Consider the following 20,408-nt stretch of genomic DNA (forward strand, 5'->3'; position numbering starts at 1 on the left):
ATTCTACATTAGAGAGACAGACAGACAAATCAAAATATTCTACATTAGAGAGAGAGACAGACAAATCAAAATATTCTACATTAGAGAGAGAGACAGACAGACAGACAGAGAGCATATCCACAAAAACGAAGACGGGCTACGGACCTAGAGCGAAGACATTTTTCTAGTGCATTTTAGATCATCCAAAACATAAACGGAATACGGGCCTAAAAAAAAAAAAAGAAGATGAAAAAAAGAAAGAAGAGAAAAGAAAGAAGGAAAAGAAGAGAAAAGAAAAAATACCCTGAAGTTTTTAGAACCGTAACATCGGCTGCCGAGATAAAAGTCCTCGTAATGATATATGTCTGACAGCCTTTCCAGAGGTGACGAGAGGCAGAGGGTGAGAAGCGGGAGGGAAGGCAGCGGGTGAGGGGCGGGAAGGGAGACAGCGGGTGAGGGGCGGGAAGGGAGGCAGCGGGTGAGGGGCGGGAAGGGAGGCAGCGGGTGAGGGGCGGGAAGGGAGGCAGCGGGTGAGGGGCGGGAAGGGAGGCAGCGGGTGAGGGGCGGGAAGGGAGGCAGCGGGTGAGGGGCGGGAAGGGAGACAGCGAGTGAGGGGCGAGAAGGGAGGCAGCGGGTGAGAGGCGGGAAGGGAGGCTACGGGTAAGGGGCGGGAAGGGAGGCAGGGTGTATCGTGCTCTGAGGTACACCCTAGACGTGAGCCAGCTAGGTCAGGGGGTCGAGTGCCGGATGTTATCGTACACGCACATGTAAGGGATCACGTACATAAATATATCATCCCTCGTACGTACACCATCTCGACCTGGGGGTTATCGTGGACATTTTTCAGTCTCACTCAGCGAAGTATCTGTGTCAAAACTCTTTGCCATACCCCTGGGTCATTGGTACTTTTTATGACACCGTAACTGACACACGAGCCACCTGTCCGTGAGCGTGACTGCCCTATGACACACTATCTAATTAACACCTCCTGGGCGGCATTACCAAATTTATATACTTTTGTCTGTGTTGCCTACAAACTAGTGATTTCTTTCACACACAACCAAATGTGGTGAACGGACGTCATTTCTCAAAAGCCTTATTACACCCGCATGCACAAGGGTGAGGGGTTATGCGTATGAGTTGGTTTACTTGTCTGTTTGCCTCTGTCGGTCTGTCTGTTTGCAATATTATGGAAAAACTGTTGGATTATATTGCACCAAAATTAACATAATGATTAAGGATCATTATAGGTACAGGTAATTAATTTTTGTCCGAAATCGGTCATAGATCATAGGTCATTGTCCGAGGACTAGGTCAGCTCACATTTAATCCGATTTTGACCAAAATTGGTGGAAGAGTTGAGGAACAGGAAATGGAGAAGTTGTTTAATTTTGAAAACAAAAGGCAAAGGTCACAGGACAAGGTCAAATGTTGGTCTCTTCAACTCAAATTGTTTTACTTCGATTTGGATCAAACTTAGTGGAAAATAAAGTTAGCCAAGGAAGATTATATTCCACTTTCCGAAAAATGGGTCAAAGGACAAGGTCACAGGATAAGGTCAACTTAAGCACTCTTGATCAAATTTCAACCTGACATTGAAGTTGGGTCTGAAGATCAAGTAAGAAGTAACTCGATTTTGAGTAAATTAAGTCAAAGGACAAGGTCACAAGGGAGGGTCAAAAGTTCAGCCGTGAATTGATTGTAGTACGTGAGTGTTGTGATCTCTGAGTGTCCTTGTCTGAGAATGACACCACTCAGATTTACTTATTTACTTATTTATTTACTGTACAGCATGGGAGGTTCTAACAGTCACAGAATTAGAGTCAAACTGCGCTAATGTTTTCTATCCATCGTCATCCTCACTCTTGTATTACCCTCATATTCGCTTCAGTATCGCAGTGTAGGCCTCCACGTCTCACTGTTGTACTGCCTAAATCCATTCGGTATAAATCACTATCGTACGGTGGTTCTGACAGACTCACTGATGCAATGCTTTCTTAATTCCCATGTGCCTGCCTCCATTCACTGCTGCTGCCACGCGTACCCCTTCACCCATACCCTCAACCGTATCCTCACCTTCACGTTCATCTTCACCCTCACCATCACCCACACCCAAACCCACACCCATTCATACACTCTCACCCTCACCGTCACCGACACCCACACACCCTCACTCTAACCTTCGCACTCACCCTCACCCTAACCTTCACCTTTACCCTCACCTTAACCCTCACCCTCACCCTCATCTTTACCTTCGCCCCCACTCTCACCCTCACCCTCACCCTCACTCACTACCACCATTACCTCTCATAGTCCCGTAACATTCATCCTCATTCACCTCAACAGATCTCATTTAGACTACGAGAAATTATGAACATGTGAGAGGACAGATTTCTGGTAGGTGAGGGAGCCTACCATCCACTCACTCAGTATAGCGTTGCCTTCGGATGACTACACTGAGGGATACGCCAAATGGTTTCCCACGTCCCAGGAAACCATTTACTACGCTGGATGGTAACAGTATAACGATAGGACGCCTGATGTCTAATGGGTTAAGATGCTTCAGCTGTGGGGCCAGTACGAACTTACATATTATCGAGGGGTGATTGGAATTAATTGCTCACAAATGCTAATCAGGGAAGAGAGACTGGTCACTATCGCCCTAAATGCCAGGACTAAGTACCCTGACTCCGTGTCCATACGCTCCGTATGAGACAAAATTGGTGAATAACAGACAAACACTGGGAAGAGAAATCTATAAATCCTACAAATGCAGCACTTAAAAAATAAGAATTATCATGTCACATACTCTGCAGAAAAACTTGTGTAAATCTATTGTACAGAATAAGGTATAGTAATTCAGTTTTCTTTTTAAAATTCTCAGCGCCTTGAAAATCCGGTTTTAAAACGTCTTACACCCATTATTTAATACCGAAGTACTATAAATACTAGAGACAGTTGTTGCATTACAGGAATATTGTTACGAACACTAGAATTTCAAAGTTAAAAATAATACAGTGAGATACATAAAAAGTCTGGAACACACATATACTGTATAAAGTTCATCCTTGAAATACACATAGATGTAAAAAAGGAGAATCAGGACTTTGAATAGAAAAAAAAAAATGGAAGAAAAAGGCGTGGTAAATATTGATGAAATCGAACCCAGTGAGTGCCCTTCTCTCTCTCTCTCTCTCTCTCTCTCTCTCTCTCTCTCTCTCTCTCTCTCTCTCTCATCTATAGGCAATTCGAGAGAGAGAGAGAGGGTCACTTGGCCGTACCCCCATTAAAGCACTGCAGTATCAGCGTTATCAGCCCACGTCAGCTCTGGTCTGGCCCTGGTGTGGTGCCCGAGTGACTTCACCAGCGGTAACGTCAGCCAAGCAAGCCCCATACCAGATACTGATTGAAGGGAAATGTTGGTCTAGTGGTCAGAGAAATGGTCTGCTGTTTGAAAGGTCGCGAGTTCGATCTGGGCTGGGGAAGGAAACAGTCTGATTCTTATTTTTATTTGGTCAATCATCATCCTGACTTCTTTTACCTGCCCAGGGATGGATTTAGAAGATAGTAAATACAGCAAGGGATGAAAATTACGACAGAGGGGGGAAATAATCAACACTGTGCCTAGCGAATTGGGCCACACACTCATTCACTTACCATTCAAGCCCCCGGAATCCTGCCTCCACCTCAAAGACATAACAATCCACACATAAACCAAACACACAGAAACCAACCACACAAACCAACCACACACAAACCAACCACACAAACCAAACACACATAAACCAACCACACACAAACCAAACACACATAAACCAACCACACGTAAACCAAACACACATAAACCAAACACACATAAACCAAACACACATAACCCAAACACACATAAACCAAACACACATAAACCAAACACACATAAACCAAACACACATAAACCAAACACACATAAACCAAACACACATAAACCAAACACACATAAACCAACCACACATAAACCAAACACACATAAACCAAACACACATATTTATTCTATTTCTCTTTATACGTCCTCTTCATATTACCTATCAATCCAACGCCTGTCGAGTTGAAAGGGAGTTGTCAAATCACTGTCATACGCTCCCCCGTTCAAAATCCATCTAATCAGCTCGACCCCTTGTCATTTCCCCAGCCTCTTCAACTTCCATACATCTCATCCCTCACACACTCCTCTGTCATATCCATCCACCTTCTTCTTGGCCTGCCATGCCTCCTCCCACCTTCAGACTCACTCATATATACCCTTTTCACCGTCCTGTCTACATCCATTCTCTATATATAACCATGCCATCTAAACACACACACACACACACACACACACACACACACACACACACACACACACACACACACACACACACACACACACACACACACACACACACACACACACACTAACCCCATTTCACCTGATCTTACTCTTGACTTTAGCTTAATTTGAACACTAAAACAGCTTCATGCAATCTTCCTGCAGCCACCACACTCATTTCTCTGTAGTAGTTTTTCTTTTTTTTTCAGCACCCTCTCTGATTATCTGAATTTCGATAAAACAGACATTGCTGCGCTTCCACACAACCCACCAACATGCCAAAAAAAACACCCCAGTTAATACATCACACTAGTCCTGATTGAGACAGTTTTAGTATGTACTCAGTATGGACGGTGGGTGTTGTGCCCAGCTGGTGACTTGTGATGGTACTGGATATGGTATGAAAGGTGCCGACTCGTATTTGTTGCCGGAAAAATCTATGGACATTACATCCCTGATTTCGGTATCCAAACACGCCCTCCCCCCCCCACACACACTTATACAATAACCTGCGTCAGCCGTGTGTGTGTGTGTGTGTGTGTGTGTGTGTGATGAACCTCCTCAGTTAGAAATTTCTCCTAGCCTAAATAAAATTGACTAACGTGACAAAGGTATACAGTAAAAACTAACGACATCCACGGGCTGAAAAGATCCACGGTACGCAATTGCCCACTACGTATAAAAAATGTCTAGGCATACTCATGAAAAACTAGTAATAATTATTGCTTTGTTCTTAGTCAAATGTATGTAATTCTAACTACACATCATTCCCAAATAAACTGTTGTGATTGCCTGATATATCGTTATTTATTTGTATTTTGTATAACTCTAATTGGCCTTTTATTGATCCACTGAAGGTAATATGGGTGAAAATGTTTAAATATGTGGACATAATAAGGATGCTACAGGTGGCCACGTTAATACCTGTATTTTTTTCCTCTGTAAATTTTGGTTCCCTCAGAGTAAATTTGTCTCGCTAATTCTTGTCTTACTCATTTTTAACTAGCCTGTAGCAGTTTAGGTTTCTTTTTTTAATGCAAGGAAGAAGGAACCAAAGGCCAGGAGCCCGCAAATTGTTTCCTCCAAGAAAAAAACAAAAACAAGATAACAGAGAGCCAAATTCAAGATCCGTTCATTTCGAAACACTGGAGATCATAGGCAGTAGGAAATACAGACAGAGAGAGACAGTTCCAGAGTTGACGATTAAATCTCTCTCATTCCCCTAAAATTAATGGCATCAACAGACCATATATTCTTCAAGTCCCATCAGTCCAATCATTCACCTTCCCGCCTCTAAAAATACACCTCTAGTTTACGTTTTCTTTATGGCCACTTTTACAGCCATCAGCAAAAATTCACCGACGTTTCTCTTCCAATATTGTGTCCCGCCTTCCACATTTCTCATTCTTCTCCAGACGCCAGAGAGTATCCTTCCTTCACGCACTCTACTGTTCTGTGCTTCATACTGCTAACACGTAAAAATAATTCCCGTAACACCTTCCCTTGGTACAGTCGCCACAGAACTTTTCCTCATGGCTGTACATAATTCTACCCAGCCTACAGCAGTTTAGGTAACGACGAAATCCCTGTAATGCTCCTAAAATTTACGGTATCTGCAGGCTGTATATTTTAGGGACCCGCTCGGTTCACTCCATCACCCTCCCCTCCGTAAAAACACATCGTTAGTTTGCGTTCACGGCCGCCAGGGAGGTTTGGTAATTTCGTCCTGGCAACGTATTCGGATAACTTTTTTTTTTATTACGTATTCTTCTTATTTCACGAGCTTTGCTGATACTACAGAATTTTTTTTACTTCAAATTTATGGATACATTTTGAAATTTCGCCATAGTTGCAATCGACACATACAATCCATTGATACACGCACTATTGATCATATGTTTCAGATTTTCTTGTTTATCATTGCACTGGGATATTTGAATTTCCATACAACTTCAAGTCTCTCTCTCATTTACCAATACATCTCACCGAAAGTTACTTGCTCTCTCTCAACAATCATCACCTTATTCTAATTTATATTTGCTTTCGAAACAACGCTCACACACTAACGCAAAACTCTGCACCAATCTGCGAAGTTCCTGGTCACCACTGGCAGACAACACAGCATCATCTGGAAGGGTCGGGTGGGAGAGGGACACAGGTTGAAGCTTGAATTCTATATTTTCTGTAACATTCTGGGCTACACAGAACTCTATGAAGATGGGTCCTGTGCAGCCCTAAACGTTAAGGAAAATAAATAATTGAAACTCTAACTTGCGTCTCTCTCCCACCCAACCATTCTACATGTTCGCATCGTCTACACTCCACAGCATCATCTGAATACGTCAGACTTGAGATATTCCACCCTCCACCTTTAACTGACATCCTAATCTCTTCATCCACAAATATCTTTTTAACCTCGTTCATAACCCCGTCCATATATAGCATTTATTGCATTCCCGTGGGCGTGGGAAGGTTTCCAGCTCCTCCCCCATGCTAGTTATTTTTGTATGTGGCGCGCTAATATTGTCTTGTATGAGATTTATGTATTTATTACGTCAATTAAAAATACCTAAATGACAGAGTTAACTTGTACGGAAGATGGCGCCTTGTGTGTACCGCAGAACTGTGGCGGAGGAAAAAGTGTGTTCCGTACCGTGGTAATACTCCGAGAGGTGCCAGAGACAAAGAGTGGCCTCCTAGAATTTAAATTATTTGTATCAGGGTAGTATAGCATCGAGCCCTCCCACGCTCCTAGCCCTTTGACTCCCGCAGAGGGATAATAATGGAAGAATGGGTAGCCTGTTGGTAAAACCCTGAGTGTACAAAATAATTCGCTTCGAAGCAGGTGTGAAAATGCCTCTGAAGCCCACGCGAACACTGTCCTTGGTTTCCTCGGCGAGTAAGATCACTGACCCTTCCTTCCCATGAACAAAAATAGCAACAATAGATTCGGTGGCGGGAAAACACAAGCGCTTCCTTTCATATGACCATCTGCGATCCATTCCACGTGCCTCACCTCAACCCACCGTTCACGCCTCTTATGCTGAAGCCAGAGCAGACTAGATTATTGGCAAATATGCTTCAGAATTTTGGCTTCACTCTAGGTGCGATGGTGCAATGCCAAATCGTATATAACCCCGCGGTCTCTTCCTGTGTTATCTATGACCTATATATAGTTTGATTCGTGTTCTCATAGCCTTAGGAGACGCCCAAGCACTTCTTCCTTAATCATTTTCTTCTGTATATCCCACGATAATCCGTAACATAGCATAGCATAACCCAACCCTGTAGTCTCTGCCTGTGTTATCTGTGACCTTTATGGTATTGTGCTCTCGTTAGATAAGATTCTCCCAAGTCTCTTTCCTTGTTAAATATTTTTGCATAATGACACGCTAACCTAACCTAACCTAACAACAGATAGTCCAGTCCTATCGTTTTCTTATATGACTTTTATGATACGGTACTGTATTCTCGTTCGTAAATAGTCTCCCCAGCCTCATTCCTTACTAATTACTTTAGTATTTGGCATGATACTCTAATCTAACCAAACCTAACAGTGCATAACCTAACCCTGTGATCTTCCCTGTGTTATCAACGACCAGTATATATTTTCGTTGATTAAGAGTCTACCAAGCCTCTCATCTTCATTAATTTAACCTGTCAATAAATAATCTAATCTACAGTCTTCTTCTTTTTTTTATGATCTAAATAAATTACATCCCTAACTTAACATTTCTTCCATACCAGTTTATTCCCACATAACACTGGCTAATTTACTCTCTATTACTGGTATGTTCTTGATGCACCCTGTGTCATTATTTAAGGGAACGAACATAAAATGAACAATGGAAAAATAAACCACTGAAGAGGTAAGAGTAAGTCCCATAAGCTAACTGACGTGGTAAATAATAATGCGACATCATCATCATCATCATCATCATCATCATCGCGCTTAATTCATTCAGACTAACACCTTACGACTTTCTCCAGCTGTGAAACTTCTTAACAATCAGAGGGTTAAAGCAAAATTACTGCAGATTATCGACAAGTAAATTTTAATGACGGAAAAAGTTTTCTGATTTTTGAAAGAATGCTAGATCGATCATAGTTTAAAACAGAGAACAGTGTGATTATCTGAAATTTGCTAAGACAGGCATTACTAATTTTCCACAACACCCACCGACATTACATGCCATCAAAATACCCCCAATAATACCATCACACCAGTACTGAATGAGAAACCTAGCATGTATTCAGTGTGAATGGTGGGTACTATAGTCGCGGCGCGCGACTCTGAGGTTGTTATTATCGTGCTCTGGCAACCTACTATTCAAAAATGCGTCTGATTTCGTGTATAATATGAGGCGCATGTGATTCGTGTATAATATGTTCGTGTATAATAATATTCGTGTATAATATATTCGTGCATAGTAATATGATTCGTGTATAATATGATACGAAACTGGACGCACTTTTGAATGGTAGGTTGCCAGGCTACGATAATGATAACCTCAGAGTCGTGCGCCGCGACTATAATGCTAAAGGGGTGAGAAGTCAAGCTGTATGGCACACAGGAACACCGCTGTGCTGCGAAGACCGGACTGTCAAATCTACGCACAGACACCGACACGAGATAAAGTAGATCAAAAGTGTTCAACAAGCACAACGACACCAAGTCCGAACTCTGACCTTGACATAAGATTGATATACGGTACACAAAAAATGACCCACTTCTTCCAGTCCTCTTCCCCCTCACCCCCCATACAGGTAACCTACGTGCCAAGTTGATTTAGATGGAACCAGACACGCAGATGGTAATGCCGCACAGTGAACTTTGCCCTTTGCCGGCGACCTTGACCTTTGAACTATTTGGACCACTACTGAATCACTTATCCGATTCGTATACAGTGCCTATGCCAGTTTTCATGGGAGTTAAGTCAGTCATTCATGTGCTACTTTGTTAACTTAGATACATACAGACATGCACACATAGTTATAAACAAATGTATATAAATAGACAGAGATAGATTATGTATGTATGTATGTATGCAAAGACACATACTATATACATAAATACACAGAAACAGACTCGATCATAATAGTAACGCCTTCAGGGCCGCTTAAAAATGGCTCTAACAGGCGGGAACAGCAGCGCCAAATTAAATAATAGAAAAATCCTGCTCTCTGGCCTCGGCACTGAAATGAGAACTTAGAGTATTTATTTATTTATTTATTTATTTATTTACAGGTCTGACGTTGACTATTAGCAAGTATGATTTAGAGATTGTTTGACTGAGGGATATTTGGCTGCACAATACGTTATCTTGTTATCTGATTTTTTTGCTTTTGTTATGGACTGTTAGTGGAGGGGTGTGTAAATGAGAGAGAGAGAGGGAGGGAGAGAGAGAGAGAGAGAGAGAGAGAGAGAGAGAAACACGTCATCGGAATGGAATGGTTAAATAACGTGCTTCATATAACACATTCCTCGATTCTGTGTGTGTGTGTGTGTGTGTGTGTGTGTGTGTGTGTTCAGATCAACACAGACGACTTTGCACAGCTGTGGGCAGTCCAGGAGTCAAAGATTTATAGAGAATTTGGCACAGCGTATTGGCAAGATTACTACTTCAAAAAACTTATATTCCTTCTGGAGGGACGCTGCCATGCCAAATCAGATTTAACCCCACGCCCTCTTCCTGCGTTATCTGACCCAAGAATCAATTTGTGATTTATCTTTTTTTAACCTTACTTCGTACTGGCTGCTAGCAAAATTGTCAATAATAATAATAATAATAATAATAATAAGGATCGTATTATCAAACCTGTGTACGTGAATAAGTGGCCAAGCTCCTAATTTTATCGTATAGCTATTGAACAGTGATGACGATAGCACACAGCAGACGTATACGTGTCGTTGATGGCTACTCATTGTTATGGAATTCAAGCATCTCGTTGCCAGCATATACACGTGTTCCGTAAAAGATCGCCAGAAATTAGGGATTTTGCAAACACTTTCTCGCACCTCTTCCTTGCTTAAGACAAGAAAAAAAAATGGTTCTGTAACAAGATCATTGGTGTTGTAATGTTAGATCTGAGTAGATGAAGGTGTAGGCGAGTCCACTAATACCTGAGGGTTATTTATGGTGCGGGTGTGTGTATTGGATGTCATTAGCCTGCATGCCACGTAACAAGACGCATTTAACAGCGATATAGGGATGCCAAACACACCTTACTCTCATCCTGGGCTAAAAAAAAATACTATAAGAAAATGGGGGATTGACTTCATCTTCGCGCCCGCAGTTTTAATAATTCGATAGTAAGGATCGTACTAACGTTGAATCGAGAGGTGGACTGCAGACCTCAAAATACTGAAGATTATTTTTGAAGTAGCTGGCAATGATGGAAAGCGATTGGCCTTCCTATTTGGTTGCTGACTGCGTTGTGTATTACGGGATGCAGGCTAACCATGCTTAATAACCACAGGCGTTCTATAAATGACCACCAAAAATTACGGTTTGCACTCCACTTTGCGTTTTAAGAACAAGCATACGACTTTAAACTTCAGTCGAGGGTGAGTGCTTAGCCAAATCAGATACATCCCGTGCTCTCTCTCTTCCTGCATTACTTATTCACATGGGCAACTGCAGTTCACTGGGTTAATGTGTAAATGAGCTTTGGGCTACAACAACAACAACATTAATAATAGCAATAACAACAACAATATCATCCCGCCATCAGTGTCTGTGTTACCGAACCTCACTGCAGTACTCCGCCTCCTCCACTTTTTTTTTTTTTAATAAGAAATTCAGTTTTATAAGTTGTTACGGTTGGTTAGCCTCAGTATCTCTCATTGAGCAGACCCATCGACCGCAAATAAGCAACCGCCCCCAGTAGGGTTGTTCCACAAGTTCCCTGCACTGTTATTTTGCTTGCGTCTTGGTATATTATGTCATCCAGGGCTCCATTATGTGTGTCGTGTCATGTGGGCCTAATCTACAGACGGGGCAAGTGTGACTACCCAACCTAAAGGCAAGATGGTAGCTTAGGACTAGGGTTGTGTGGCGTCCTGATCTAAGCCCAGGAAGATGAACTAGTTTAAATCTGTGTATTGATATCTTCCAAGGGTGTATGTCTGGAGTTTATAAGTGGTTACGGTTTAAATGACGTGTGGTTTAGCTTTCCGCAGGACACTGGTGATAGGTGACCCATTTTTGTGTTTCTCCATTCTACTGTGTCTGGATCCTACCCGCCCTGTTGTTGTACTGGGAAATTGGCATGATGATGATGAATATTATTATCACTATTATTATTATTATTATTATTATTATTATTATTATTATTATTATTATTATTTAACAGCTTACCTAACTCCTCACATACGTACTGCACCTTCAAGAGGAACGGCCAAAACAAATATAACCCAGCGTCCTCTGCTCCCCCGCGTTGTTGTGGAAATGGGAGGCAACGCAACAATTCACACACCAACACAAACACCAACACTCTACACCCTTGTCATGATGTAATAAAATGAGGCGAACTTGGCAATCATCATCATCATCATCATCATCATCATCATCATCATCATCATCACCATCATCATCATCATCATCATCATCATCATCATCATCATCATCATCATCATCATCATCATCATCATCATCATCATAGGTCTATTTACCAGCGTCCATAAGGAGTAGGATAATGTGATGAATACTCTGAGAAGTTATTAGTAAACTTTGTGAACTTAAAACTCCACGCCACACCACACCAAAAGTGAAATACCACACCACAGCACACCACCACACAACACCACATCACACAACGCCACGCCACATATCACACCCTATGTCACATACCACCAAACCAACATAGCTTTATCACATCGCACCACGCCACATCACACTACACCACATAAATACCTCTTTGCACCACACCGCACCACACATCATCACATAATATCACATCACATTGCATCACGCCACACCACACTATAGCCTACCATACCACACCACAGTACATTACATCACACCATATCACATTACACCATATCACATCATATTACATCACATCACATCACATCACATCACACAACACATCACAACACGACACCATACCACACCATACCATGCCACACCACACCACACAGACACTGCCATGCCACACCACACCAGCATTGGTTGAATATTACTCCACATCTCACCACACCACAGTACATCACATCACACCACAACACACTATACTCAAAATTCTCTCTCTCTCTCTCTCTCTCTCTCTCTCTCTCTCTCTCTCTCTCTCTCTCTCTCTCTCTCTCTCTCTCTCTCTCTCTCTCTCTCAGATACATAACACAGACAAAAGGAGAACAAAGAGAAAGAAATACAAAGTGATGTGTTATGGTAAGGTGTAGTGCAGTGTAGTTTTAAAGAGAGAGAGAGAGAGAGAGAGAGAGAGAGAGAGAGAGAGAGGAACCGATCTGGCTACTGGCCCGAATTAGGAGTTGTGAGGCGGCGCGGGTGGGGGAGGGAGGGAGGGAAGGTGTGGGTGGAGGGAAGAATGGTGTGGGTGGAGGAAGGGAGGGTGTAGGTGGAGGAGGGAGGGAGGGTGTGGGTGGAGGGAGGGAAGGTGTGGGTGGAGGGTGTAGGTGGAGGGGGAGGGAGGGAGAGAGAGACAGCCAGGGAGTGGGGGGACAAAGGGAGAGACAGCCATGTGGATGAAAGAGAAGGATTTGAGTGGGTGGGGAGAGAGAGAGATAGATAGATAGATAGAGAGAGAGAGAGAGAGAGAGAGAGAGACAGACAGACAGACAGACAGACAGACAGACAGTACATAAATCATAACACTGTAAACACCAGCACTAACGTTAAAATCCACTCACAAAACATTTACCCATCATAACCAACTGATAAAAAAAATTACCTACATTCATCTGTGTTCAGCTGAGAAGGGCAACGTGGAGGCCTAAATCGGGGGCGTATCTGCTTTTTGATTTTGGGGGGGGGAGGTTGCATGAAAACCCCCCCAGTCTTTTTACTTACTCAGCGGGTACAACATTTTACTTTTTGAGAGATCGTTCCAAATATTTACACATTTTTTAGTTCCTGCAAATTCACGGTAATAGATCACCAAACCTTTTTTTGGTTGATGGGAAGCGTAGGGGGCCAAGGCTAGGCTACTTAGTCCACACATATAGAGCGAGAGGCAAGTCACTCGCCCCTCAATGACATTACCTGAGCTATAAACACCCATCACTCCTCCGATGCAAACCTTTATATCCCCTTTCCCCTTCCATCCTCTCCCCTCCTTTCTACTCCCCTCCCTTCCAGTCCCCAGCCATCCTCTCCCCTCCCGTTCTCTCCTCTTCCTTCTACTCCCCTCCCATCCTCTCCCCTCCTTTCTACTCCCCTCCCTTCCTTTCCCCTGACATCTCCTTGCCTCTCTTTTACCCACTTCACTCCGATGAAGTATTTTCTATCTTATTTTTACTATCTTCAGACGATTTTATTCAGCTTAGGGGAGACTTTTCAACCTGAAGGAGTTAGATACAACCTTCATAAACCCTTTCACTACTTGAGGTCTGCCTAAAGTTGAAAAAACTAAAAACCGTCTGGAGGTAGCAGCAAGAATGAAAATTACGGCATCGAACTGAAAGGGTTAACGCTGGGTCGAGGATATTTACCTGTTCCCCCTCCCCTCCTAAAATCCTGGATACGCCACTGGTTTAAATCCCGACCAAATAATCTTTAAGGTCATCAAAGTCACTCTACGATATCTAGGACGAACAGACTCACTTTAAGATATCTGTCGAAACTATACATTTTTTTTTTCCAGGAAGGTCCAGGAAATGCGGGCCCAGAATCATCCAGTGCCCCTTGTCTTCCTGCAGTAAAAAAATCTTAGTTGCGACATGGAATCGATCGTAAGTCCGTTCGTTAATGTGGTCCTTGAATGTCTAGCCCATTGGTTCTCAAATTTTTAGGTGCCGTAGTCAGAGTATCACACGAACGAAGGCCTCTTGTGTAATGAGGTGATAGTACGAAATAGTAAGCCATCGAACTATCACTCATTATTACACACGGGGAATAGTTGACCATGATACTGTTACCCAAGTAGCCTAGAAAATCCTCAAACTTTTAATACAGGTCTTCGGTGGATGTGAAACTGTGACTACAACCTCTTTTCAGCCTTGGGTGGGTAAATATTCTCATGAGTGTGCCTAGCGGTCATTCACTTTAAACTAGAAGAGATTTTCGTCCTTTTGCAGCCTATTTCCGTAGCTTAGTTGGAGTAGACTGTAGCACCAGTCGAGCAGGGCAGTACTCCCGAGGTGGATGGAAAGCTGATGACAGGGAGTGCTGGAGCTCCCGTTTCATCAGCCCTCAGGACTAGTTCCTGACCATCCCCCTTTGCTGAACTTTTTCAGTGTCTCAGTTACACAGAGAGTAGGCCAGCATGCTCTCCAGTACAAATTTCTCTATCTATCTTCACCAAACTACATGCACAGTACACACTACACTTCCTATTCAAAATTTACCAAAATGGCGTCAATTCACCTAGCCTCGGAGTCCCCAGGGGGGGGACCATAAATGCCCCCGCCATCTGCCCCTCTCCCGGTGACGACTCGAGGTGCCTGGACCACTGTCTGAAACCACTGTCTGACTCTCTTCTTCTTCATTTCTGCAACATTCGCGGCCTTTCATCTAACTTTCGCTCTGTTGAGCACCACCTCTCCTCCTCTAAACCTCACCTTCTTTTTCTAACGGAGACTCAGCTGTCTGAGGCAACTGACAGCAAACCCTTTTCTGTATCCTCCTACTTTCTCTATACTCATTTCAAAGCCAAAGGTGGCTGTTGTGTATACATACGCAACGACTTATCTTGCTCTCGTGTTCCTGAACTTGATTCTTCTGAATTCTCCACTCTCTGGCTTCGGCTTTCCTTTCATTCTCTGACTAAATATATCTGTGCTGTTTACTTATCCCCTAATTCTACTGACTATCAAAAATTCTTCGACTATCTTACTTCTACGATGGAACACATTCTGTCCATTTCTCCTTTCTCTGAAATCTCCATTCTTGGAGATTTCAATGTTCACCACCACCTTTGGCTCTCCTCTCCTTTCACGGATCCACCTGGTGAACAAGCCTACATCTTTTCTATCCTTAATGACCTAGAGCAGCTTGTACAGCACCCTACCCGTATCCCTGACCGCCTTGGAGAGAGCTCCAACATACTTGACCTCTTCCTCACAACTAATCCTTCTGCTTACTCTGTTAATCTTTTCTCTCCGTTGGGCTCCTCCGATCACAACCTTATTACCTTAACCTGTCCTATTGCTCCAGTACGGCCTGCGGACCCTCCAGGGAAACGTCGTCTCTGGCATTTTGGAGCTGCGGACTGGGAGGCCCTCAGGCAGTACTTCTTTGATTTTCCCTGGAATGATTATTGCTTCCATGGCCGTGAGCCATCTGAGTGTGCCTTGCGCACTACGGAGGTTATTCTCTCGGGCATGGAAGCATACATTCCTTTCTCATATCCTTTGACTAACGCAAGAAAGCCTTGGTTTAATCACGCTTGTTCTAATGCTGTCCGCAACAAGGAGAAGGCCTACAAAAGGTACCAGAGCCAACCCACCCCTGAATCACATAATCTTTACGTTTCTGCCCGGAATCGTGCTAAGTCTGTTCTTCGCTCTACTAAAAATAATTTCATCCATACTAAATGCTCTCAACTCTCCAACTCGAATTCTTCCCGCTCCTTCTGGCACCTTGCCAAAAATCTTTCTAACAACTTTACCTCATCATCCTTCCCTCCTCTTTTCTACTCTGATGGTTCTGTAGCTATTTCTTCTACTGATAAAGCAGATCTCTTCGCACAGACTTTCTCCTCCAATTCCACCTTAGACGATTCCGGTGCTGTTCCTCCATCACTTCCCCCTCTGACTTCCTCATGGCTGACATTAAAATTTCTTCAGTTGATGTATTTTCTGCCATTACTGGCCTCAGTACTAACAAGGCATATGGGCCTGATGGGGTCCCTCCTGTTGTTCTCAAAAACTGTGCTTCTGTGCTTACACCCTGCCTAGGCAAACTATTTCGCCTTTGTCTGTCAACTTGTACCTTTCCTTCTTGCTGGAAGTTTGCTCTCATTCAGCCAGTCCCAAAGAAGGGTGACCACTCCCAACCCTCCAACTATCGTCCAATTGCTTTAGCGTCCTGTATTTCAAAAGTTTTCGAGTCAATTCTTAATAGAAAAATTTTAAGGCATCTTTCCTATCACAACCTTCTTTCCGATCGTCAGTATGGGTTCCGTCAGGGACGCTCCACTGGCGATCTTCTCACCTACCTTTCAGACTCCTGGTCATCCTCCTTTCGGGACTTTGGCGAAAGCTTTGCCATTGCACTTGACATCTCAAAGGCTTTCGATCGAGTCTGGCATAAATCTTTAATTTCCAAACTGCCCTCCTACGGTTTCTATCTTTCTATCTGTACCTTCATCGCTAGCTTCCTTTCTGGTCGTTCTATAGCTGCTGTCGTAGACGGCCATCGTTCTTCTCCTAGATCTATCAACAGTGGTGTTCCTCAGGGCTCTGTCCTATCACCAACTCTCTTCCTTTTATTCATCAATGATCTTCTAAGCTGTACATCTAACCCTATCCACTCATACGCTGATGACTCCACCCTTCACCTTTCCATTCGGTTCCCGCAACGCCCATCTCAACAGTTACTTCAAGAAACAAGGGATGAGGCTATGGCACACCTAATGTCTGACTTGGCTCATATCTCTGACTGGGGTAAAAATAATATGGTTGTCTTTAATGCTTCTAAGACTCAGTTCTTACACCTATCAACCCGACAAAATCTTCCACAGGTATACCCACTAATGTTTAATAATATTCAGATTAATCCTGCATCATCCTTGAACATGCTTGGGGTTTCATTTACTCGGGACTTATCTTGGAAAGATCATATTACATCTCTTGTAAAATCTGCTTCCAAGAGATTGGGTGTGCTAAGCCGACTCCGCTCTTTCTTTACCCCTGCACAATTGTTGACTCTATACAGGGGTTTTATCCGCCCCTGTGTGGAGTACAACTCTCATGTGTGGGGAGGCTCCCCACATACAGCTCTTCTCAATAGGGTGGAGTCAAAGGCTTTTCGTCTCATTAACTCTCCTCCTCTTACTGACTCCCTTCAACCTCTGTCTCTTCGCCGCACTGTTGCATCTTTATCTCTTTTCTATCGCTACTTTAATGGTCACTGCTCCTCTGAACTGTCTGCTTGCATTCCTCCACCTCTACGACGGGCGCGTAGCACCCGTCTGGCAGCAAACTCTCATCCCTTTTCTGTCCAACTCTCTAATGCAAGAGTTAACCGTTACTCCCAGTCTTTCATTCATGCAACAGGTCAGCTCTGGAACTGTCTCCCTCTGTCTGTATTTCCTCCTGCCTATGATCTCCAGTCTTTCAAACGCAGTGTGTCCAGGCATCTCAAAATGATCGGATCTTGAATTTGGCTCTCTATTGTATTTTGTTTTTCTCTTGGAGGGAACTGTTACTGCGGGCTCATGGCCTTTGGTTCCTTCTTCCTCGCATAAAAAAAAAAAAAAAAAAAAAAGCTAAGTGGTAGAATCAGGCATTACTGTGGCTGTACATTCTTGCTATATAGCATTACCTTATGACTAGGGTTATATTCTATAGTGTTAACCAATTCTTAAAACTCAGTACTCAAAATGGAGAGAGAGAGAGAGAGAGAGAGAGAGAGAGCAGTTTTAGGTCAAGTTAGAGTAAAAGGAGTATAGTATGTGTTTCAGATGGTTCGATTTCCCGCTATGTTTTCGTCAAATTTTGGGAACGTGTCTTTGTCTTTACCTGATTTCGATTTGTCTGGGGGAAGAAAAGAAACAAAAAATAAAGAATCCAAACACACGTCATCCACTCATCTGAAAGGGATCTGTGTACCCCCATTTCATACCCGGTGTACCCCTGAGAATACCCGTACCCTAAGCTGACAACGGCTGGAATGTAGCCAGTGGTGTCAGCAGAGACGGACTGGCCAGAGGTACAACACCGTCACTCCCATCACGTATTTTCCACGTTGTTCTTGCTTCCTCCAGATCTTTTTTTCTTGCTATTTTCATTTTCGGAGAGACTTTACAAGAGATGTTAAATACAGGGTGACCCATATACTGTATAACGCTTGACCATGTCTCCTGCTTCACTGATTCATTTCCTATTCCCACTGCCACATCCACTCCCACACCAGCAGACTGAGCCGTCCCCGCAACACATAAGATATCACCAGGTGAGATATCGGCATAGCGCTATTTACGAACCACCTTGTATATCCCCTCATTTACCCCATACGTACAGGTGGTGCGTGGTGGCGACCATCATCCACTTACTTGGTTCAGTGCTCTTTACTTCTTACTTCCCCTTTCTCATTCTCTCTCTATCTTCTCTCCTTTCTTCGTACTTCTCCCTTTCCTTCCTGCCACTTTTTATTATCCTCCTTTCCACTTTAGCTGGCTCTACACTGAGCGACAAGCCTACTGGTGTCCTGTGACCCAGAAAACCATTTACAACGTCGGGTGGTAACCATGTAACCAAATTCCGGGAATGAAGTGGGGCCAACTATGGTGCCTCTGTTAACTGAGAGGAAGGACGCAATTGCGGCATCTATCCAGGAGCCAAATCTCCACACAACGCCCTGCACCTCACTGCGGCGAGGCGCTGTCAGCCGCAAGGGAACATCAGTTCACTGCACGGGGCGGCCCGGCAGGGACGGTTGCTTGTCTGCAGTTGATAGGTCTGCTCGGGCAGACAGACGGGGAGAGATCAACAACAAACCACCTCAGCGGTTATATGACGTGGGATTTGATGCAGACTCCGTTCTACTCTGTATGTGTGGCCAGAAGCGACTGACCACATTATTAGATATGTGTGTGTGTGTGTGTGTGTGTGTGTGTGTGTGTGTGTGTGTGCGCAGAGCTCGGCACTAAATACATTGAATATATTTAAATACTAAATACTAAATACACTGGAAAAATATATTTAAATACTAAATACATTTTTGAATTTATTTGAATACTAAATACTAAATACATCAATTGTATTTAAATACATTTGTAAATACATTTTAAATACATACAAATTTTAACATATGTATTCAGTAATTCATAATTAGCAATATAAAATGCTTGATAAAGGAAAATTTCCGATTATATATTTCCTTCTTAGAGCAAAACAAAAACAAAAGAACTTAGTACTTGCAATGTACATCCAGTGAAGTATTACACCCATTATATCATTGCATAATTAGTAACATAACCAACAATTAATGAGTAGATGAGAATAAACGCTTAAAATGCCAAAATTAAGAGAACAGCAGTAAAAAATATAGTTTGCTATTTACATTAAAAAAATATGCCAGAAATGTAGCCAGCAGGTACCTGGCATATGGAGTAGATATTTCATGCCAACCAAACTGGCATAATTATGCCAGACCCGGCAACCCTGTCTGATGGAACTGAACTTGTGACTCACACCGTGTTCACTGTTCAGAGTTGCCAGATAACTGGACGGGTTAATGGTCAAATTAACTGCAAAAAAAGTATTTACATTTTTATATTAAGAGGATTTAAATACATTGTATTTAAATACTCCTTAAAGTATTTAAATATTATATTTAAATACCTGAAAACCCATGTATTTATAAATACAGTTCTAAATACACAAATGTATTTAAATACGTAATTAAATACGAACATATTAAAATACTGCCCAGCTCTGTGTGTGTGTGTGTGTGTGTGTGTGTGTGTGTGTGTGTGTGTGTGTGTGTGTGTGTGTGTGTTTCTTTTGTTTCATTCTCTTCCTATGTGATGGAAGTGCACTCAGCATGTATTTGTTGTGCCTCTGAATTTAAATCTAGGACACTGTAAGCAAATGAATCCCTGAATTTTCATTAAACACAGAAAATAAATAACATAAAAATTCAAAACCAATGATCAGCATGACAGGCAATCACTATGTAATTTGTTAGTAAATAGGCGTTTCATTTACACTCATTTGCACTGATGCTCTTGAACGTAGCAT

This window comes from Coenobita brevimanus, chromosome 111 (genome assembly GCF_032717465.1).
Source record: "Coenobita brevimanus isolate Jiangsu-jjx chromosome 111, ASM3271746v2, whole genome shotgun sequence".
Taxonomy (NCBI): Eukaryota; Metazoa; Arthropoda; class Malacostraca; order Decapoda; family Coenobitidae; genus Coenobita; species Coenobita brevimanus.